Source organism: Triturus cristatus, chromosome 6 (assembly GCF_964204655.1).
Source record: "Triturus cristatus chromosome 6, aTriCri1.1, whole genome shotgun sequence".
In the NCBI taxonomy this organism is placed as follows: Eukaryota; Metazoa; Chordata; class Amphibia; order Caudata; family Salamandridae; genus Triturus; species Triturus cristatus.
This window is the reverse complement of record NC_140589.1, coordinates 310,427,460-310,451,856: the sequence shown is the minus strand read 5'-3', so window position 1 is coordinate 310,451,856 and position 24,397 is coordinate 310,427,460.

Below are 24,397 nucleotides of genomic sequence, written 5' to 3'. Positions count from 1 at the left end.
GTGCTATGCATTTTGGGCATTTGCATATGTATTTAAAAGAGAGAATCACAGACCAGGAGATGACAAGAAACAACTCATCACAGTCACTACCCATCAGATGTTGGTTCAATAGATGAACAATGACTTCACCTCCATTAGGTATTTCATATAATTTTTCAACAGGGAATATGAGAAGAAGCACTTGTTTAGCCTTCGTCAAGCCCAAGAAGTTAGGATCATTTGTGATTTACTGTGGAGCTTCAACTGGGGCACCTGCTGTATTTGTATTTGTAAGTGCTTCCCGTTGAGGTTTAATTTCTGTGAAATAAGCACCAGGGCCAGAACTGAACCTCATTTTTTCCAAGAAGAGTCCCCAGTTTTGCTGAAAATGTATACCCAACTGGAGTACTTTCATCTGGCTAATTAGTAGGAGCTACCTCATTGGGTAAATGTCGTGTGCATATTCTGCACTACAGCTGGGTAAAGGACCATGAGGTACTGATTCCAGTGACCTTGTGTGCATGTAATTTCAGCAATTTGGTTGTTCTTCAAGCACCTTCATTCACAAATCTGTGATAACATGAATCCTCTTCAGGAGAAGTCGACGAGACAACTAAGAGGTGAATCTCCACCAAACAGGGGTACTTCCTCTTAACTAAATGAAGTGAGTTTGTTTTATTTTTTATTTTTATCTTTGCAGTTTTATATAGCGCCACCTTAGCCCGAAGGCATCAGAGCACTTTACAACACACAGGATATAGGGTTGCAGCGAGGTACAGTAATTGTAGTTAAACTCTGACATTTACATCAGTGAATGTGTACAAAAGTTACCACAAGAGATAGTTTAAACAATTGGGAAATACACAATTTCATGAAGTCAGATCAGAGTGCTATGGGAAATGTACTTAAGTCTGGTCGAGGGTGAATAAACAAGATATCTGTAGGAGGAGTTTGAGTTTCTCACTGAGGGCTGTTAGGCAGGTGGTTAGATTCTAGTGGCGCTACCGGAGAAAGACCACTTCGTGTGTCATTTGCAACTGAAGGTGGGGGTTTTCCAGGAGGACGGATTGGGAATTTGTTGAACCTGTATCTGCTCTGGAGATTTTCAGTTCTCGTTTAGATAGGGAGGTGAGGAAGAGTGCAGCATTCTGTGGATAATGCAAATGATTTTGAACTGAGACCATTCTTCAGTGGGAAGCCATTGGAGGGTTAGCAGGGTGGGGGAAAAGCAGTCACATTTTTTGATACCTAGGACAAAGCATGTTGCAGCATGTAGTGTTGCTCTCAGTGGGCTAAGGTGAACTTTGGGGATGCTTGACAGAAGGGCAATTCCATCGTCTATTCTAGAGAGAACAAGAGACTGCACCACTGTTTTAAGGTATTGATCCAGAATGAATTGTCTGATGCCCCAAAGCTGCCTAAGTTGGGGGCTTGCTCTGTTAGCCATGGCTGCTATGTGGCTGTGAAGATTAAGACGATCATAAAGGGTGATGCCGAGAAAACTGGCACTTGTGACAATTGCAGGGCAGCCATCGAAGACGGGTAAATTGACCATCCATTCTTGTACTGGAGTTTTTGCTTTCAGAGGTGAGCACAAAAGAAATTCTGTTTTAGTTGGGTTGATTTTTAAATGGTGGTTGGAGATCCAGTTTGGAATCTTTAAGAATGTATTTGAAAGCATGGCAGTATCCTCCGGGGGTGAAATTTTCACGTTCATTCGTATATCTTTGGCGCAGAGGTGGAAGAGAATCCGAGAGTTTCAGAGAAACACACACAGTGGTTTTAGGTAGAGTTTGAAGAGGGTTGAGAAGAGGATCAAACCTTGAGGGACCCCTTGGTGAACGTTGACTTGCCTTGAGAACGAGTTGACCATTTTCACAATTTGGGAGCAGTTGAATAATTAAGGGGAGCACCAATTGAGGACAGTGTCTCCACATCCCATACGTAGTTCAAGAATACGAAGGAGGTTAAGATGGTTGACAGGGTTGAATGCTGCAGATAAATCCAGGATGACCAGGAGGCAAGTATTGCAAGAGTCAAGGATTCTAAGGGAGTCCTTGACAATGTGGAGGATTGCAGTGAATCTTTATTTGGTGGAGATGTCCTTGCATTCCTCTGCATCAATAACGCATCCCCAAAATCAGCTGTCAAGGTGCTTGGGGGCTTTTTCAATGCAATATGGCAAGAAGACCTTTGACTACTACTAAGAAAAATTGGGCGGAGCCAAACTGGAACTTGCAGATGATTTGGGGCATTTGGGCACTCAGGGCAATTAAAAGGGAGTATCATGGACTCTGCTCTCATCAGTAGCAGAAGTGAAATAAATCCCTCATCACAGTGAACCCAGATCAGACTGTGCTCCAAAAGGTCAACCATCATTCACCTCCATAAAGGATTTCAGATTGTTTTTCAACATGGAGTACAAGTGGAAACGACACATGATTTGCCTTCCCGAAGCCCAAGAAGGTAACATTTTATTTTTAAAGAGAGGGGGAGCCATGTGGCCCCCCTCACCGGGCCGAATTTGGGTCAAGGGACCCCAACTTTAAGGCCTGGCCATAACTCAGTGGGGGAGGGTGGTCACACAGCCACCTTCCCTGGGCTAATTTCGGCCCTGTGGACCCACATCCTACCAGGTTCCAGCCATAATTCAAGTGGGGAGTGGGGCCGCTAGGCACCTGTCCCTGGGCTGATTTTGGCTCTGTGAACTCCATCCTCTGGGGCCAGGCCATGACTCAGTGGGTGCGCACATCTAGGGCACCCAAAGTGGTTTGATGGTGACCCCAGAGGGAACCTTAAGGATCCTGTAGGCCCAGCTGCCCCCCCCCTTCTGCGGACAACAGCATTGCTCTTGCACACATGAAGCTGCTAGAAATGTAGCTTCCTGTGTGCAGGAGCAATCTTTCATGTGTTTCTATTCCCACATGAGAGAGGAAAGGAAAACAGATACAATTCCTCTCCTAGCAAGTGTGAGCAGTTTGAACACTCCTCCTTGCTGGGAGTGAAGTTATGTTTGCTCTCACTTGGCGGGAGCTGATACAGCTCCTGCGTGGCAAAAACAAACAGCTATGTCCCGGGGGTGAACACCCCTAGACATAGCAGAAACTGGCCTTGGGGTGTGATATTATGTGCACCTAATCCAGTGGGTGCTGTTACTACACATGAAAAATTGCACTCTGTAGTCTTCTGTAGGAAAGCAGTGAGAACTCATATTAAAAAGCTTTTACCGGTGCCAGCTTGACCACTGGCATATTAAATTATAGGCGGAAAGAATATTTGCAAACATATGGCAAAACCCCTCGTACCGCTGGAGTAGCCTGCATTTAACACCTGGTCCAGTAGAACTTTAACATTCTAGGAGAGTATGGAAAAGTTAACCGTGGGGCCTGTAGTTGAACGAACGCTGATTGCGGGGGTGAGTCCAGGAGAGCCGAATGCTACAGCAGAAATAAATGTCTTGTGGGGGTCCTCCAAGGCTGGAAACTTGTCAGAGGGTTCGGATACAGATCACTGTATACAAGCCAGTTGTAAACACAAGGAGATGCTGGACGGAGCGCTGAAACTTTTCAGACACTCACTCCCAGTCACAGATCTGAGTTGAATCCATCATTGTTCTTTAGCTCACATCGCCACCCAGTTCATACACATCTATATGCAAATCGGTCTTCACCCTGTGCCTCATGGGAACAGTCCAGCCGAATCTGCCGAGCCATGTCTTCCCTGGACCAGAAACAAGCATCCAAGGACCGGTTTGGGCTAACTGCCCACATCAGCCAGGCTAGCTTGAATCCAGTGGCAAAGGGAGCAATGGACCCACATCTGGGCATACCCTGCCAACTTAGGGCAAACAAAGCAAACGCAAGGAGATGATGGATGGAGTGCTGCCACTTTTCAGACACTCACCCCCAGTCACTGATCTGGGTTGAATCCATCGTCTTTCTTTAGCACCCAGCCATATGCAAATCAGCCTTGACCCTGTGCCTCATGGGAACAGTCCAGCCCGAACTGCCAAGCCATGTCTTCCCCGGAACGGAAACAAGCATCCTGGGACGGGCTTCAGGCTAACAGCCCTCATCAGCCAGGCTAGCTTGAATCCATTGGCAAAGTGAGCAAGGGACCCACTTCTGGGCCTACACTGTCAACCTAGGGCGAACAAACCAAACACAAGGAGATGATGGACGGAGAGCTGAAACCTTTCAGGCACTCACCCACAGTCACAGATCTGGGTGAAATCCATCATCGTTCGTTAGTGCACTTCGCCACCCCAGTTCAGACCCAGCCATATGTAAATCAGTCTTGACCCTGTGCCTCATGGGAACAGTCTAGCCCGAACTGCCAAGCTAGGTCTTCCCTGAACTGGAAACAAGCATCCTGGGACCAGTTTCAGGCTAACAGCCCTCATCAGCAAGGCTACCTTGAATCCAGTGGCAAAGTGAGCAAGAGATCCACGTCTGGGCATACCCTGCCAACTGAGGGTGAACAAAGCAAACACAAGTAGACGATGGATGGAGCACTGAAAGTTTTCAAACACTCACCGCCAGTCACGGGTTGAATCCATCATCGTTCTTTAGCTCACTTCGCCACCCCAGTTCATACACATCTGTATGCAAGTCAGTCTTGACCCTGTGCCTCATGGGAACAGTCCAGCCCAAACTGTGAAGCCATCTCTTTCTTGGACCAGAAACAAGCATCCTAGGACTGGTTTTGTGCTAATGCTCCCCACTTCCCTACCTATTGAGTGTGCAACCATTGTGGTTGGCAAATCGTCATCTAAAGTATAGTGAACTTGTTTAGGGTTTGGTGGAGTAAAAAAGACATCCTTCTGAATAGCCAAACATGAAGCTTCCTTACCCATTTCATATGTGGGGGAGCTGTTGGGTTACTATCAATTGAGCCTAATCTGGTTTCATTGAAATAAACCCTAACCCAGCAGTTTATTCCCATGCAAAGGATGGTGGACATGGGCAGAAAAGTGCAGAATGGCATGAACTTCATTGAGAAAACTCTTGTTTTCTCTACACATGAACATTTGCAGAGTAGGAGCTTTAAACAAGAGACGCCCACTCTATAAACCTCTAGTATTGTGAGGCGAGCTACCACACCAAGGCCTCCTCTGACAGCACAGGGATCTCCTCCAAGAAGAATGGCATCTCAAATTAGAATCAATGGTTCACCACAAGGGTTGTGGAGGCTTTGGCCTCCATTACCTCTGAGGACTGGTGGACTATCTACTAAGCTCTAAATGAGTCCTTAAGTCTTTCTACAAGCACTTTCATGGGCTTTTAAAGATTTCTTGTCTTTTGATTACTCATTAGAGCTCCGTGGCACAAAAGATTTCTGATGGTACAATGTAACAACAAACCTAAGGCCAGTTTGCACAGAATCACTAAATGTGTGATAATTATCACACTCTCACTATTAAACTGGGACTTAGTTTGACATGCCAAACCTCCCTAAATTTGTCATTTGTAAAGAGTCTGGAATAAGACATAACATGTAGATGTTATCAATATTCATTCTGTATGCTATTCCTCATTTCCAAGTTTAAAACTTCGAATAGGAGAAATTTATAGCACATGGCTGATATCTCGTAGGCCTGGGCGTAGTTCGCGAAGTAGCACTTCGCGAAGCTACGCAAAGTGAAGTTCGCACTACGCGAGCTACGCGTAGCACTTCGCGAACTGCGTAGTACCTTGTTCGCACTGTGCCAGATGTCGTTTTCAATGATTGCACAGTGCGGACAAGCATCCGGCACTGTGCAATCATTGAAAATGGCATCTTGCACAGTGCGAGCTGTAATTCTCTGCTGCTCGAGTAGATTTTTACTCGAGCTTCAGCTTTCTCAACGCGAACTGGTAGTTTCTCATCGCGAGCGGTCGCGAGCATACGCGACCACTCGCAATGAGAAACCTGACCTCCTCGCGTTGGGAATCTCGCCGGGAGGTTTATTTTCCATGCTCGCGATCGCCAACTTGCAGTTGCTGATCGTGAACAAGGAAAAAGTCTCGCAGGGATGTCATTTTGCTTGCTCGCGGTCGCCAACTTGACGTTGAGGACCGCGAGCAAGCAAAAAACGACCGCAGCACCACGCAACACTACGCTGCGCGTGTTCGCACTGTGCTACGTGCAGTTCACGTAGTGCGAAGTAGCGCGAACTTCGCAAACTACGCGAGCGTAGCGTAGTGCTTTGCCCAGGCTTAATATCTCGTCCATGTGTAGGACATGCCCAACCCTGTTTCTCACAAATAGTAATGAACCTTTAGAGGCTAACACAATAAACTGATTAAGACCGTCCAGTGCCAGCAAAAACAGGGCTGCATCTATTTGGTAAACTTTGTGAATTGTTTCAAGTTGCAGACTTAGCTACCTGAATATTTGTGGAAAACGAACTCAGTGGAAATCGTGATTAATAGATGGTCTGTACAGGAAGGTGGCACAGATTCTAGGCTTTGAAGAAAGTCATCTGTCATAATACAAAGTCAAAATGTGTGTCCTGGTTCATGTGCGGGAAAAGTAACTACGGAAGAAGACTTGCGGTCTTGTATAAATCCAGTAAATTGAGAAAAGGTGAAGAGTCAGGAAACAATAGTCAGGTGGTAAAGTTGCCGAGTTCAAAAATATTAGAAAAATGGAGAATAACCGGTGGTATAAGTTGCAAGAAATGAAGGTCTATGGGGCATATTATCAAGACAGGCGATAAAATTATCACCGCTTTAGCGGCAGAAAACTGCCGCTAAAACGGCGATAATGGGCTTGATAATATGGTCTATGGAATTCCAATTGAAGCCCATGTTAAATGTGAAGGGCGTCTAACATGGGCTTCAATTGGAATCCCATAGAGCATATTATCAAGCCCATTATCGCCGTTTTAGCAGCAGTTTTCTGCCGCTAAAGCGGCGATAATTTTATCACCTGGCTTGTTAATATGCCCCTTAGTTATCTAGTATATTTATTATATAGTGACACGTTTTAAAGTTCGAGCAACCTCATTTTCAATGAGTGTGAGGCGTTTTTGCTGTCAAGCTCAAGCACGTTTTTATAGAAGGTGTAAAAGATTTAAACCATGGGTGAGTATAAAATCGAAAGGTAAACGAAAATAGGGGCATATTATCAAGGAACAACGTTAAAATTATCGCCGCTTTAGTGGCAGAAAACTGCTGCTAAAGCGGCGATAATGGGCTTGTTAATACGCCCTTGAGAATTCCAATAGAAGCCCATGTTCTGGTGTCAACATGGGCTTCTATTGGAATTCTCATGGGCATATTATCAAGCCCATTATCGCTGCTTTAGCGGCAGTTTTCTGCTGCTAAAGCGGCGATAATTTTAACGCTGTTCCTTGATAATAAGCCACATAGTTTTTAGAAAACCATAATAATTCCGCAGAGCATTTTTCTGGCCTAAATCTTTATCAACTTGCTAGGCTAAAAATTTTCCTTTAAACCATACTTTATTCATCCCTATGTTTTGGAAAGTGGTGGTTGACCTTTTCATTACTCCCTTCCTCCTGAAAACAACTGTCCCTTAGCACTGCTAACAGTTAACCTATTCGCTAAGTGATAGGAATACATACAATCAAAGTGCGTTAAAAGGTTGATAGATGTTTAAGACATTATTACCAAGTCTTGAACTTACTACCAAATGTGTATTGGAAGTTGCGTTTAGTGTTGGTGGGAAGCAAAAGAACTGGCGAAGTTCTGGATCAAAACCAAAGGGGCAGATTTACAAGAAAGTGACACATCTGTCGAGATGCGTCACTTTCCCTGCGCCACCCTGAGAAACCCTTGCGCCACCATGGTTACGATGTATTTACAATAAGGATTGACAGATGTGTCAGAAATTCTGAGGCACATGTTGGGGCAGAAGTCAGGCAATGCTGGAGTCGTGTTGCAAGCACGACACAACTCCAGCAATGCATTTTGAGGCCTATTCCCACTACACTGCGTCACTCCTTACGCCTGCTTCAAGCAAGTGTAAGGTTTTGACGCAGTGGCGTCCTGGAAGAGGCTTTCCTGTGTGGGAACGCCCACCCTACATCCATTGTACCTGACGCAGGTATAATGTGATGCAGGGCTTTACAACCTGACACATCCGCCTAGATACGTCACGTTGTAAATCGGCCGCATTTTTAACGCCACCGTTGCATCACAAAAGTGATGAAACAGCGGCTCAAAAGTGTCGCAAGGGTCTTGTAAATCTGCCCCCAAGGGTACTGTGATGCACCTTTTTTGTAAGCCTCAGAGAATCGGAATTTGGCCAGACGATGCACATGTTATTCTGGGTATTTTTCACTTCATGCCGGAAAAGCATCCCAAATATTTAGTTTTCATAAATGTATAGGATTTATCATGGCACTAATGATCAATTGAAACATAAAATGTATACCATAAACAAGTATGTGCAACTTTTATTGCAATATGGCAGGCAATGCATGCATATTTTTTAAAGGAGACATAAAAAAAAATGACAATGATAAATGTATTTAGAAAAATGTTTCTGTGCTGAAATACAACTGATTAAAATTGTAGTATAAGGTAAGGCTTTTCAGAATTCCATTTGGAGTGTATTCAAATAAAGAAAGGTTACTCGGTTGGAGTTTTGACAATATTGAATTACAGTCACAAGGTAGAGCAAGCTTTGCAATGCCACTAGGTCTATAGGAATGTTGTGTAGTGATGAGAAGCATTCCAATTATATAGCATGGTAATATATATGTAGTCATGTGGAAGCAAAGAACTGCAGGATAATTTTGGTGTAGATTTAAAGGTCAAGTGGCAGTTGCACTGTGAAGCCAGACTTATAAATCCATGATGGTTCCTGACTGCCCTCCACCCATCTGTGCTGCTGTCAAAGAAAAGCAATATAAATGATCTAGTTATCTAAGACACTTTAATAGCATTTCAATGACATGTGTGCACCCCAGAAAACTCAGGCTTAGGATGCTGGACAAAAAAATTATCACACCTGCATGGTCACCCACTTCTTTGTGGAAGCACAAACCTTCTGCCCAATCAAAATAAGTACTCGTGGATCCCAACATGTGGGCGGAGCCCAAGCCTCTCTCTAGGGATGCTCACATAATTGTCTGGCAACAGCTGCACTGTCAAGCCAGACCATAAAAATACATATTTTATGATATCTATGAATTGAAACCTAGTAAGCGAAAATCGCGATCATTGCTGAGGGCCACTATAAATATAAACCCCACTTAGTTTCATTTTAAATTTAAATCGAATTAATGGTAGGACTACGTACCTAGAGAAGTATTGATTAGTGCGATTATCTTAATATACTATAAGAATTACTAAATTGTTTTGTTTTCAAGGAGTATAAAATGATAATTAGAACCCTTGCAAATCATGAAGACAAAAATAATATGGAGTTTGTATACTTTCCGTTTTCGAGTCTTGAGATTGCGGGAGGGCACTTGAAAGGTGTTGGCTAGCACTACAATTATCAAGGCTATATTATTGCAACAAGAAATAAGACAAATTACCCTGAATGTGAGTAAAGACGAGCTCTTTTCTTTTGAACAATAATCTTGCAATAGTGGTAAAAGTTGTTTGCACCATGCACTTCCTTGCCACCAAGCACATGTAGCAGCAACAATCATAAAAGTTTTGTGAATTCGCCCCCAGTGTTTTGTTTGAGGTACTAACCTATGATCATTGGTAGGAAGATATTGTGTGAGATGATGTTGGAACTTTATAGTAAGTAGGAAGATTAAAATTACTGCTAAACTAAAAATTGCTAGTTTTGATGATCTAGTGGAAAGAGTTTTAGCTAATATAAAGTGTTGCAAAAAAAAGCTTTGAAAATATGCAAGCTCTGTGCTTTGAAATGGATTTCAAATTGAAACTGCGTACCCCACTTATTGAAAGGCAAATCCGGACAGCAAATACAGATGTATAAACTTGAGATATGAAGTTATAAACCTTTGCAATAAATAAAGAAGCATTTAAGCACTAGCTAAAGCTAGTAATGAATGTAATAGCACATTTAGACAAAATGCTGCAGAGAGGTTTGGCTATTGGTCTTCTAAAAAGTCTCTGTTGGGAAGATGAATCCTACTCTTCCTTCGTGACAGGCTGCACAATTATTTTCTCGAATTTGTTAAGTTTCGCTAATGTAACTAAAATAGCAGATTCTGTAAGGTCCGGCAGAGCTTTGACTGATGTTGGATCCTAAGTTTGGTGATGAGTCTCCTAAATTACAGGCCACATCTTGTCTCCCATTATTTATGTGTGTGGTGAAAACAGACTAACTCTTTCATCATGGAGAGGAGGAGTAACAAAAGCATTCTACAACAAGCATTTGCAATGCAATAGGTCTCGCATTTACTCAAGTTTAAGCTATTGGCATGGTAAATGACAATGCCTTTAGTTTATGTTTTAAAAACAAAAACAAAAATAAAAGGCATTGTTATTTGCAATGTCAATAGCTCAAACTTGCGTAAATGCGTGATTTGAAACGCTCCCTTTCGGCCCGCGTGGCAAATTAATGAAAAAAAGAAATTGTGCTTACCGACTTATGAAGGAGACCATGTAATGCCACAAGTAAAAGTTGCAGTCCTCATGGGAGGTAACAAATAGCGACAGTACGGTAACAAGGAGAGACTAACAAGCCTCATTATCAATCGGAAGCCAGCATTTATGAAGGACAATGACACCAGCCAATCAAAAATATGGGAGGAGAGTAGGCAAGGCTTCCACAGCATACTCGACTACTGCATGCCTCGCAGAGTGAGCAACGCATGCACGCTGTCGCTAGGCTCAACCTAATGTCCCTATGGTGAGGTCCTAGCCCTACAGCAGAGGCACTGGCCGATTTCTGAAATCCATGTCAGCAACCTAGTTCCTGTTTACATTTCATGTTTTCCTTAATCTTGCTCTCCCTGAGTGTTTGCTTTTTCCAGGATATTCTGCTTCTGTATTTTGTTCATGCAGTATATTACTCTTGTATTGTGCATACTGTGGACGGAGTCTCCTTTAGGTGTCTGTGTAAGTTGAGGTGGTGGGTGTTTTTAATAAGCTATAATGGAGAGAGCTGAGTTGAGGCTGAAGACAGTGCTAGTTTCTCACAGTGCTATTCAGTGGGTCATGAATGTTTTCAAAATGCACCCATCCATTCTTTGGCCTCTCTATATTGCACACAGAGCAAAACCATGTGTGCCAACTGTAACTGTGATTTAATGCTTAAGTGTGTGAAGAAGGTGCACAGCTGTTGCAATATAGACAAGGCGCAAGCAGAAGAAAATGCAGTGCTTAAGGATAAAGGGGTGCGTTAAGGTGTAGCAGAGATAGTGAAGGAGACACAAAGAATTACATGAAGTAGACAATGAAAAGAGTGCTGAAGACGAAAGAAGTGTGAAATATGCAGATGGAGAATTTCAGAAAAAGGCGGGAGACAAGGGCATAGGCATCTTGCAGAGAAGCTGCTGAAGAAAAGAAAAGAAGAAAGGAAGCGAGTGTCTGAGGCTCCGAAGACTGCTACTCTTTCCACACGCCTTAGTAACGTTTCAATCACAGTGTCATATTTTCAAAAGTTGAAACTTTCCAGTTCGAATTATTCACAACTAAATCATTGTTGTTAGTCATTCTTATGATATAGCTAACAAGGTTTGGTTTGTGTTAGGGGCATGGCTGTTACTGCCCATGTCTGATAGCAGAGAGCTCACATAAAGAAAGGCACCATAACACTTGTTGGATAGTATGATAAATCCTAGACTTACTACTTTTAGTATTCACAGAGGCATTTAGTAGTAGTAAAGTTAGGAGTCCTAACTTTACTACTACTAAATGCCTTCTGTGAATTCCAAAAGTAGTAAGTCTAGGATTTTATCTCAGATTAGTTCTGTGAATCGGCCCCTGTGTGAGGTAGTATAGGGTTACTCAGTCGCAGCATTCAACAATCAACCAACAAGCACAATTCGTTTATTGTCCAGCCCAGTGCTTTGCTTTTCCTGAAATAAAGTGCTTTGATGACACAGTTACACACTTCAATTAATGCACACAAGTCAGTGAATCTGGGTGCAATCTGATGTGGGCGCCACACCCGCACTCTCACTCTTTCCCTTCCTAGTCATCCATCTTGGTTCTGGGTCACCCCGTCATAGATAATCAGAAGTCGCAAGAATCAGGGCCAGGTGCAGTTATCCACTGCTCCCAGTTCAAATACGCAAGGTCTTTTCCTTATCTTACGCCGCCTTAGGAAAGGCAATGCCTTTCAAGTCCTTCAAATGTTTCCTAGTACCAGGGAGTTACTCCTGTGAACTCAGCAAGAGATGAGGAAATTCAGCAAGGGTTTTAGTTTGCATCGGGCCAGTACACAGACCACGTTCATTAGTGGGCTTGCTCAGCCCCTGCTGCAGGTGTCACAGTGCAGGGCCAAGAGAAATCATGTGTCAGGCTGTGGAAGTTTTTGATAATGCAACTCAGTCTGTACAGGTACACGCCATAGATCAAACAGCCAGCAGTCATAGAAGGTTGCACTCTTGGGCAGACCATAGGTAGGTGTAGCCCTGGGTGGACCTTGGCAAACACACAGGTAGAGCCTCCGCCATGGCCTACAACAGGCAGATGCAGACCAGAATGGGTCCTTATCAGTCAGGCAGATGCAGCCCTGACTCAGTCTTTGGCAAGCCGGTTGTGGCATGGTTGCAATTTTGATAGAAACAGATGTGAGAGACTAGAGGGAGCCCACAGGTTCTAGGGTAGTCCCAATATTGCTCTCAAGCAGTCATCTTCCTGGATACCCCAAAGTCACTGAGGTGTACTGAGCTCTGTTCCTCCCAGAAAGTATCTCTAACCCTAGGGCCAGCAAGCTGTTTTCCTCTCCCAACAGACAAGCAGGCTTCTAGATGCTTCGGACAGGGACAAAGCTCCTCCAGTAATAATGCTAAAATTCAGGTGATGTGCCAGGCAATCCTTGCAGTACTTTGCAGAGCACTCCCTTCTCTGGTCATAAATAACTTGAAACTGGAACAAAGTGGGTTGGATTAGGTCACACACTTTAATAGACAACTTCTAGACAGGGGATGTGGATCAACTGTCTCAACCTGTAGAACTAGCTTAGGGTGATTCTCCTTTCAAGTGCCCCCCAATCTCTGCTACAGACACAGACATTGTGTAGAGCAGAGGTTTTCCAACTGGAGGTCTCGCCCCCTGTGGGGGCCTGAATTGATCTCTGGGGGATACCAGGCACTGGTAAAAAGGAGTGTCATGCTGGATCTGTGCTTTATTTTTTGTGGGAAAAAACAAACAAAGGTAATGAGCCACTCGCTACTCCTCCAAGTGTGTTACAGTTGTGACTGGGGAGGCCAGAGTAGTGAAAATGTGCTTGTCCCCCCTTCCGTTTATGTGACACTCTGTAACATGCCATCAGTAGCATCTTTTGTCACTGATATATTGGCTGGAAGTAGGTGTCAAAAGGGGAGGGGATCGAACTTATCCTCGCCAATTTCTGATAAAGGATCACACTGTGGGTATATTTACAGCTTAAGAGTAGCAGCTTATGCCCACAACATGTTAGGAATCATGCATGTGATTGCATTTGTAAAAGGGATGACTGAACATAACTGCAATTTGTGAATTGTTACATTATATTAGAAGATGCCAATTGTACGTAATATTTGTGAGAGCAACTGTTTTCATTCTGGGCGGGGGCATGGCATTATAAAGGTTGCAGACCACTGATGCAAAGAGAGGCTTCTCACAGCAGTTAGAACCGGGGCTAACTCCATCCTGGAGCACCCACATGAGAAGCACAAAGAAGCACAAGAAGTGAGAGGTTTCTGCGCCTGGGTGCCTGGCAGCCCAAAGGAAGGATTAATCAAGGAAAGTCAAAAGGACCGGGCTCACCTAAGGCCTTCTTCATCTTCCACAACAGAGTCTGCAGTCCCACCCTTCACCCTTAACTATCCACTTAATGGCAGTGCTCAAGAACATTAACCTGCAACTTCTTGCTAAGCAAAAGTGCTCATAACATTGCCATATGCAGCGCTGTCACCACTGCCCTCACTTCATTGTCTCTTCCTTCCAGCTACAAGAAACCAGACACTGAACTCCAACTATCTGGGGAGTACAGTTCTCACTTCTGTCTTGTGCTAGGCCAGGGGTATTCACCATGGATCCCAGTGGCCTCCACAAAATGTCATAGCAGGGTCTGGGTATGCCCACAAAAGTGGATCTTTCCATGGGGGCCTCACTCCTATTGATACAGATAAAAAGGTCAGCTCACACTACTGATTTCCTCCAAAATTCGATATGTTGCCACCATTGCAATATCCACAACAGGGAGAGCAGTCCACTGTCAGTAATGAGGGCACCTTTTGCGCACACAATCCTGGTCTTAGGACAGGTCCAGGACCTCTTATTGTCAGGGGCAAGCCTAGGCCTCTGCAAACGCGCTTATAATAGCGCAACACCAGGGACAGAATAAAAGTCAGGATACCAATTATATCATTTTCTAAGAGGTTGGCACTCATGGGAGGGGGACACACTGTGCACCAAGTAGGGGGCATTCTTGTTCCAAAGACAACCACTTTAAGTGATCTGGCCCACATCTTTAAAACAGTGGCAAGTGTTAAATGCATATATTGAATGAATATCTTGGTTCCTTACTATGAATCTATTTTACATCGTCAGTTGCTTAGCCCCTGTCTCTGCAAAGACATCCTGTTCTTGTGTTGCATGCAAGTGTTTGGGTCCTAGTGGAAACAAAGAGAAAGAGATCCGTATAAATTTTAAGGAGCATATTATCAAGCCCAATTTCGCCGCTTTAGCGGCCATTTTCAGCCAAAAAGCAGCGATTTAAATATCGCACTATTATCAAGGACACGCTAACGCATGTTTCCTTGAGTTAGCATCCGTCTTATCTCCACTTTGCATGTCAGCGATATAGATCACTAATGACATGCAAAGTAGGCGTTCCTGACTTAAACTCCATATAAACAGTCGCAAACACAACTTCCCTCTATTATCAATGCCCGCAAAGCGATAAGAAGAGTCGCGCTAACCGCGCTTATCGCTGGAATTTAACGCTTGTAAAAAACTTGACTTAACCATCTTTTTCAATGAGGGGTGGATTGTTAGGTTAAGGACACACTTGCCTATTAGCAAGCTTTTCTTTAGCGCAGTTAATTTAGCACTGGAATTCTCGCGCTGTTGCTGGTTTCACACACTATCACTCGATTTTCTATCACCTTTGCAATACGCGTTGATAATACCGCGCTATCACGGCGAGGAAATCCAGAGATAGCTGGCGATAAAATAAACAGCGCTAAGCGCACTTTGCGATAATCATCGCATATCGTCGATAATATGCCCGTAAATTTGTTCACAAAATTCGCAACATTTGTGGCAAGTGTCAGCCCGACAGGAAACGCACGTTGACTTCTGAAGCTTCCTAACTATTTTAAACTTAACAAGAATATCTTAAATAAATAAAAGTTGACAGGATGTTACAATACACATAAGGGGCCTGTTCACATTGGCATTTTTGGAGTACATTAAGTATTACTAATTAGTATTGGTTTATGTACTCCTACATGCCTTTGGGAACTGTCCCCAATAAATACATCTAAAACATGAATACAGTAGGATTGTGTTAAGCAAGTAACACAAGCTGCACTAAGTCAGCAAACGTTACGAACTCTGGTGCAGAGGTTTCATTTTCTGTTTGGATCTAAACGAGCAAAAACGTAAACTATATTAGGTGACTGTGCAATATATTAATAAAAAGTGCAACAAAAAAGGGAAAGTAAAAGGACTGAGTGATGCATATGGAGTGAGCACATTGGGAAGGAGGGAGTGATAAAAGATGGTGTTCTGGTTTCTCATATAAAAGTCTTCATGTTCTGCTGCAAATCTCCATTAAATGCAATTGATGGTCTCTGAATTCTCCCCTCTCAGAGCCCATTTGTCCTCATTTAGGAGCACTGAAATGCATTTTCCAACGTTTAGGGCTGATGCCTAGTGTAACGGTGTAAGACGCTCCATGTCTAATTGCGTGGTTCATCATTATTCACTGTTCGTTGTGTCTGTCATCTGTGAACTAGAAGCATGCCTTCCATAGCATACTGCAGAGACAGAATGAGGATTCTATAATCGCTTCTGTTCTAAGCAGTGCATTTGAGGCCAGCGCCTTTTCCATTTTACCACAGTATTCAAGCACTTAGTCCTCCAAATGCACTTTTCTGTCTTCTCTGCATCCAATTTTTAAGAGTGTCATGGTATATTATATAGCCTAATGTCACACGTATTAATGCTCCATTATGGAGGATGCTTTATTTAGATAAATAATTCCTAATTGTAAAGCGAAAAAATATCACCCCCATAAGGGTTTCAAGGTGTAGGGGGCCGTCGAGGAGATTAATTAAACTATTGTCCAGAGTCACATGATGCTGAGCTCCTGCCGGTGATCGAACCGTGACCCTGGCGCTCTGGAATTAGCCGCTTTGGCCGCTGTGCCACACCTCTCCTCTTTAAAGATGTTATAGCACCTCCACAAGAACACAGACGTGAAAGAAAGGAGGATAGATGTTAGGAAGAAAGGACACTCCCAAAGCCCAGATATGGTAATGAAAGCATCAGGATGCACCTTTTACCAGACGTGAATCCCCTGCGGCCCGTCCCCCCGTGCCCATTCGCTGCTCCCTGCCACCCACCTCCCGCCTCCCAGCTGCTCCTCCCTCCCACCTCCCCTTAAAATGGCAGCCGCTGCGCGGTGAGGAGAGCGCCCCTTCACCTTGCCAGGTAGGTCGCTCCCCCACGCTGCAGCTCCACCTGCGCTCTCTGAGTGTCTCTGTGCCCTTTTGCTCCTCTGTGCCCCGCTGCCCATTTTGCCTTTTGTTTCCCCGTTCTTGTGTGCCCTCGTTCCCTCTGTGCCCCGCTGCGCATTTTGCCTTTTGTTTCCCCTTTCTTGTGTGCCCTTGCTCCCCCGTGCCCCGCTGCCCATTTTTGCCTTCTGTGCCCCCTGTTGTGCCTGCTCGCTCTCCTTGCTGCTCCCATTCCTGCCGCTGCATCCCCTGAGGCTCACCCCACCCGCACCCATTCGCTGCCCCCTGCCACCCACCTCCTGCCTACAAGCTGCTCCTCCCTCCCACCTCCCCTTCAAATTGCGGCCGCTGCGCGGTGAGGAGAGCGACCCTTGACCTTGCAAGGTAGGTCGCTCCCCCCGCTGCCGCTCCACCTGCGCTCTCTGAGTGTCTCTGTGCCCTTTTGCTCCTCTGTGCCCCGCTGCCCATTTTGCCTTTTGTTTCCCCATTCTTGTGTGCCCTCGTTCCCTCTGTGCCCCGCTGCCCATTTTGCCTTTTGTTTCCCTTTTCTTGTGTGCCCGCGTTCCATCTGTGCCCCACTGCCCATTTTGCCTTTTGTTTCCCCGTTCTTGTGTGCCCTCGTTCCCCTGTGCCCCGCTGCCCATTTTTGCCTTCTGTGTCCCCTGTTGTGCCTGCACGCCCCCCTCGCCGCTCCCGTTCCCGCCGCTGCATCCCCTGCAGCCCCGCCCCCGTGCCCATTCGCTGCCCCCTGCCACCCGCCTCCCAGCTACTCCTCCATCCCACCTCCCCTTAAAATGGCGGTCGCTGCGCGGCTGCGCACGGCTGGTGCGACGAAGGTGCGCCTAAGGCAAGCCTGTCCGCACCTGGACCGCGCCCAGAGCCAGAACCCCTGGCCCCTGCACCAGCCATGAAGACAGCCTCCGATACGACACCAGCACCCTCATCGCTCTCAACCCAGGACAAACCCTCACCTGCTGCAGGGCCAGCCCAAAGCGCACCCACAGTCCCTTCGCCTGCCAGAACTGCAGCTTCTCCTGCATCGAAGACGCAGAGAAACCAGCCACGACAGAACAAAACCAGCTCCGATGCATCCTGATCAACACCCGCTCCGCAGCAAGCACGCCGTCGAGCTCTAGGACCTACTCGACATCGTATCACCAGATGTCGCCTTCCTGACCGAGACCTGGATGAACGAAGCCTCCTGTCCAGACATCGCTATAGTCATCCCCGACGGATACAAGATCGCCTGCAGAGACCGCACCAACGGAGTCGGAGGAGGAATCGCCATCGTCCACAAGAAGACCATCAGGGTCTCAATAAACACTGACGACACTCTCAGCAACGCCGAACACATGTACTTCCAGATCCACACGGACCCCAAGACCACCCTAAGAGGCACCCTCGTCTACAGATCACGCGGACTCGACCACAATTCTGCGACGCCATCGCCGACTTCATCAGCACGCATGCACTGACCTCCACCGACTACATCCTCCTCGGAGACCTAAAATTCCATCTAGAGAACAACAACAGCAACTCCTCCACCCTGATAGACAACCTCGGACTGGAACAGCTCGTCACGACACTGACCCACATCGCCGGACACATGCTCGATGCCATCTTCTCCTCAAGCCCCCACGTCTCCTTCAGCCACGTCTCCGAACCCACCTGGACCGACCACCACTGCATCCACTTCACCTTCCGGTAACCCGTCGCACATCACCGCACCCTACAGATCCCCCGTCACTGCTGGGGCAAAATCACCGAAGTACAACTACAGACAAACCTCGCACTCAACCCACCGACCAACCCCTCCAACCCCGACGATGGTGCGCGCACCCTCAGATGATCGATGGACGGCTGCGCCAACACCTTAGCCCTGCTGAAAAATCAAACCCTCAAAGACACCAGCAAGAGAGCCAGCTGGTTCACCCCGGAACTCCTAGCGTCAAAGCGCACCTGCCGGAAGTTGGAGAACATATGGCACAGCGAGAAGTCGCCGGACAGCTGAGCAGCCCACAAAGACGCCATCCTCAACCACCACCACCTCATCTAGACCGCCAAGAGGACCTCCTTCAAAGACCGCCTCGACAACAACGCACACAACAGCAAGGAGCTCTTCAACGTCATGAAGGAACTCTCCAACCCCAGCTCCAACGCCAACAACATCCCGCCGTCGCAAGCCCTGTGCGACTCCCTCGCCACCTTCTTCCACCGCAAGATCGCCAACATCCACGATAGCTTCAACCCTCGGACGACCCTAACAGGCCCCAACACGCCAGAACCATCACACCTCACCGACCATGACCCCCTGACAACCTGGGCCAACATAAGCATCGAAGACACAATCAAGACCATGGGCACAATCCACTCTGGCTCGCCATATGACCCTTTTCCACACCTCATCTTCAACAAAGCCGGCAGCTCCATCGCACCCCTCCTGCGCAACATCATCAACCTCTCCTTCGAGATCGAGACCTTCCCTGAAAGCTGGAAACACGCCGAGATCAACACCCTACTGAAGAAACCCAAGGCGGACCCGAGCAAACTCAAAAACTTCCGGCCCATCTCCCTGCTTCCATTCCCAGCTAAGGTCATCGAGAAGATAGTCAACATCCAGCTCACCCGCTACCTCGAAGACAACAGCATCCTGGACCCCTCCCAGTCAGGATTACGCAGCAACCACAGCACCGAGACCGCCCTCATTGCCGCCACAGACGACATCAGGATCCTACTGGACAACGGCGAGACGGTGGCCCTCATCCTTCTGAACCTCTCTGCCACCTTCAACACCACCTGCCACCGCACACTACGCACACGACTCCACGATGAAGGGATCCAAGACAAGGCCCTGGACTGGACCTCCTCCTTCCTCTCCGGCAGAACCCAGAGAGTCCGCCTCCTCCGTTCCAATCCGAAACCTCTGAGATCATCTGCGGCATCCCGCAGGGATCCTCCCTCAGCCCGACGCTGTTCAACATCTACATGGCGCCTCTCGCACGCATCGCCCGACATCACAACCTCAACATAATCTCCTATGCTGACGACACGCAACTGATCCTCTCCCTCACCAAAGACCCCCTCACCGCCAAATCCAACCTCCACCAGAGAATGAAGTCCGTCGCCGACTGGATGGAGGATAGCCGCCTTAAGCTGAACACAGACAAGACGAAGATCCTCATCCTCGGGCCCAACCCCTCAGCATGGGACGACTCCTGGTGGCCCACGTCGCTGGGGACACCCCCCGCACCCACCAACCATGCACGCAACCTGGGAATCATCCTCGACTCGAAACTCACCATTACCAAACAAGTCAACGCTGTCTTCTCCACCTGCATCAACACCCTCCGTATGCTCCGCAAGATCTACAGATGGATTCCGACAGACATAAGGAAAACAGTCACCCAGGCCCTAGTCAGCAGCAGACTCGACTACAGAAATGCCCTCTATGCTGGAGCCTCGACCAAGCTCATCAACAGACTGCAAAGAATCCAGAATGCCTCTGCACGCCTGATCCTCGAAGTCCCGCGCCGCGACCACATCACCCCCGACCTCAGGAACCTGCACTGGCTCCCTGTCGACAAAATAATCTCCTTCAAGCTCCTGATCCACGCACACAAGGCCCTCCACAAGACTGGCCCAGCCTATCTCAACAGTCGACGTACCCAACAGGAAACTCAGCTACGCAGACCTCTCCCTGGCTACCGTCCCACGCATCTGTAGAACCACAGCCAGAGGCAAATCCTTCTCCCACCGTGCCTACAAGACCTGGAACACCCTCCCCCTCATCCTACGACAAACCAAAGACCTTCTAACCTACAGGAGAAAACTCAAGACCTGGCTGTTTGACCAGTAGCAACAGCACCCCCCTCTCCCCACACTCAGCGCCTTGAAACCCTTGCGGGTATGTAGTGCGCTTTACAAATTATTTGATTGATTAATTGAATGCTTGGATCATCAAATGAATATTATTATGAGGCTGTGGTCATACCACCACAATACACTTAAATCTGCCATATGCAGTGTCTTAAAAGGTAACTTTTGTTATGAAGGTCGTCCAATTTGAGCGACATCACTTCTGGGAGTGTGGTCAGTGAAGTGCCTGCATGTAGTCGTGGCTGCTACCTGGAAGCACCAGTGGGGTGGGTGGGGGTACAGGGACTTCACTGTAAAAAAAAATCCCTAACCTCCTGGCCGGCTGGCCGCCCGCCGCTGCCTCTCCTGCATCCTCTTCCTGGCTTCCTGTGAGAAACAGGAAGCAGGAAGAACCAGGGCTGTCATGCTCCCACAGCCAATCACAACGCTGCAATGCAGCTTTGTGATTGGTCTGAGCGACGTGACACAGTGCTCAGCAAGGGGCTGTTGGGGTGGGGATGTTCTCCATGCAGACTGTAATGCAGCCTGCATGGGGAAGGGGGAAGTATGCATGACTGGTTTGGGCTACCTGAGCGGCCACCAAACAGTCATTGCACACTTACGACTGTTGCATCCCTGCTCCCCTGCTCTTCATCCCCACCCCACCCCCTCACACAAGCTGCAGCAGCAGGGGGACAAAATAAAATGATAATAACATGAGTTATTATCATTTTATTTTTTCCTTTCTTTTCCTGCTCCGAGGCAGTGGAGTGATGCTCCTCCACCTTAGTGGAGAAGCCACCACTGCCTGCATGATGTAGTCACTTAAGTTTCACTAATTTAGAGAGTTTTAGCAGATCGACCAAGTTTTCTTCATTGAGAAGTGATGCTCTGGACTGGAACAGGTAGTCTACAGATGAGAGTCAGGATTAACAGTTCTGTGTGTTTTGCAAAAGAAGAAAACCAAATTCCAGAGCATTCTCAGATTTTTTGACAACGTGGTGCATCACAACTGGTGCTCCATCTATCTGATTGACAAACTAACCATCTCTAGAGACTCTCGGCACACGCACAGGGAGGATAGCATTAGTCTGGAAATGCAGACGGGCGAGCGGGAAAAAAATAGGTGAAAATTGCTTCTCCCTATATGTACCAAAGATAGAAACGACAATCCTGTATCAATCACGACTGCCTCTACCCTTCTTCAGTTTATGGAAAGAGTTAAAAGCGCACCTCTATAAGGATCACTCCATCACAATACAGTAATTGCCTATCTCGCCTCTCAAAAACCCAGCACTTCACTACCTGGTCCCTCATTAGAAGCTATGCATTAAATCTCATAGAAATATTGTACCCATTAATAATGCAATTGAGTAAATATTGCGTCATTATCTTTTTTTACCTCACCCACCAATATCGTCATTCAACGGGTGAGGAATTTATTGTATGTGGCAAATATCACATCCAATAAAAAAATCATATTTGCAATCTACAATGTGCAATGTTTACCACATGTGATGTGAAGTGCATGCACTTTTTTACGCACCTGGGCAGATTTACAGGAAGTAGCCATTTCATGAGCCATGGAGTGAAAGAAGCATTGGCCAGGATAAGGATCTTTGTAAAATAAGGAAATTCTAGGAATAACACCAAGGGGCATATTATCAAGGCAGGCGATAAAATTAACGCCACTTTAGCGGCAGAAAACTGCCGCTAAAACGGCGATAATGGGCTTGATAATTTGCTCTATGGAATTCCAATTGAAGCTCAGGTTAGATGTCCTTCACATCTAACCTGGGCTTCAATTGGAATTCCATAGAGCATATTATCAAGCCCATTATCGCCGTTTTAGCGGCAGTTTTCTGCCGCTAAAGCGGCGATAATTTTATCGCCTGTCTTGATAATATGGCCCCATATTTTTCTTTCTAGACAGTGCACAAATACCACAAAACTACTGAATGTAGGAAGGAGGCACCCATTTTGTTTTCACATTGAAGAACTTTGGAGCATATTATCAAGACAGGCGATACAATTATTGCTGCTTTAGCGGCAGAAAACTGCCGCTAAAATGGCAATAATGGGCTTGATAATATGCTCTATTGAATTCCAATTGAAGCCCATGTTAGATGTGAAGGACAGCGTTGGCTATCATCCCATTTTTGGGAACAACCTACTCATAATGTCCAAGTAAAAACAAGTCCTTTCAAGTAATTCCAGCAGGTTTGTTCACTAAAATATAGGAAATGGTACAATATTTTTTAAACCTGGTAATAACTGGGATCGATAACCACTGCATGACTTATTAATGTGATCCATCTCCAAGCAAGTGTTTGCACATGGATCGCAATTTAACAGACTATTTCTCGTGAGGGGCTTAATGTGATGCACATAGTTTTAGATTCTTCATTGTAACATGCTCCTTTTGTCTTACAGAATAATTCCTCCCCCAAACCTGACTGCTGAGATCTCTTTATGGCAGAGGTATTCAAACTTTTTGATGTTGAGACCCCCTTGTCAAAAACTTTTAGGCGAAAGGACACCCTCCTGACAAAAATGTTTAGAACTTCGGCCGCCTCTTCATTGTCAACTATCGACAACTATAAACGACCCCAGTTCCCACAGCAAATTGTTTATACATTGGGAAAATAAATTAAACAGTGTTTAGCAAACCAAAGGTCAGTGGTTTGGGGGCGTGGAAACAGGTGTGGCTTAAAACAAAGGGCCTCATTTATGAGGCATTGGCATAGGGCAACGCAGAGAGTCTTCTTGCTGTGCTGCCCTATGCCAATATGAAAGGGCAGGAATGCACATTATTTGTGAAATATTGTGCATTATTGTCCTTTTTCCCCCATGTTGGCACACAAATTCCTTCAGGCAGGATGGTTTTTGTGCATTAAGGGGCATCTTCCTGGACAAAAACAATCCTGAGAGCGGTTTTCCTCTTTCTATGTATGAATGCAACACACATGGAAAGAGGAAAAAGCGAGGAGAAATGTAAACATTTCTCCATGTTACGCCTTCTGTGGGCAAGCATAAGGTTTTGGCACTGCCCCAGGTTTGCATGGTTTTGTAGATCTGGGGCAGCATCAAAATCCATGGGCGTTATGTGGGAACACCCACCGCAACGCCTATGGAACGCCTGCTTGACAAAGAGTAAGGCAACGCAGCGACTAGCACTGTTTTGTCTTACTCCATAGCTATGGGGCCATGCAAAGCCATGCAGGGTGACTTTGCCTCGCCTCATAGATATGATTAAGATGCTTGTGCCACCGAAGCTTAAAAAAAACTGATGTTCCAGTGGCTCAAGCCTCTCATAAATCAGCCCCAAAATATGTGATTTGTGTTTTATGTCTTTCACTATCAGGTAGCTACATATAAAATAATGGGTAGCGTAAATGAAAAATAAATTTAAAAAGTTGTTATTCAGTGGGAAATGCACTGTATAGTACATTATAACACCTATATTATTTCATGCACTGCATAGGTCTGTGTGTAACCAGAGAGCCACAGAATTAAATTTGGTTGGTGAAGTGAAAAATAGTGACTTGTGTATTTTTAGTTCTATGATGTCACAGCCTGTGACAGAAAGCACTGTGAATGTGTAAGTCATTATTTTATACGTGCATTACACACATTATAAGATAGACTGCTACAAAATATGCAAAGAGTTTTAGGATAAAATGGAGCTTCCAAAATGTAGATTTGTGTAATAGCACACCATAAGTAATGCATTCTTTTTTGTATGCATAACCGTCCCTTCAACACCTCCTCAGGGGTACTAAGTGCTGT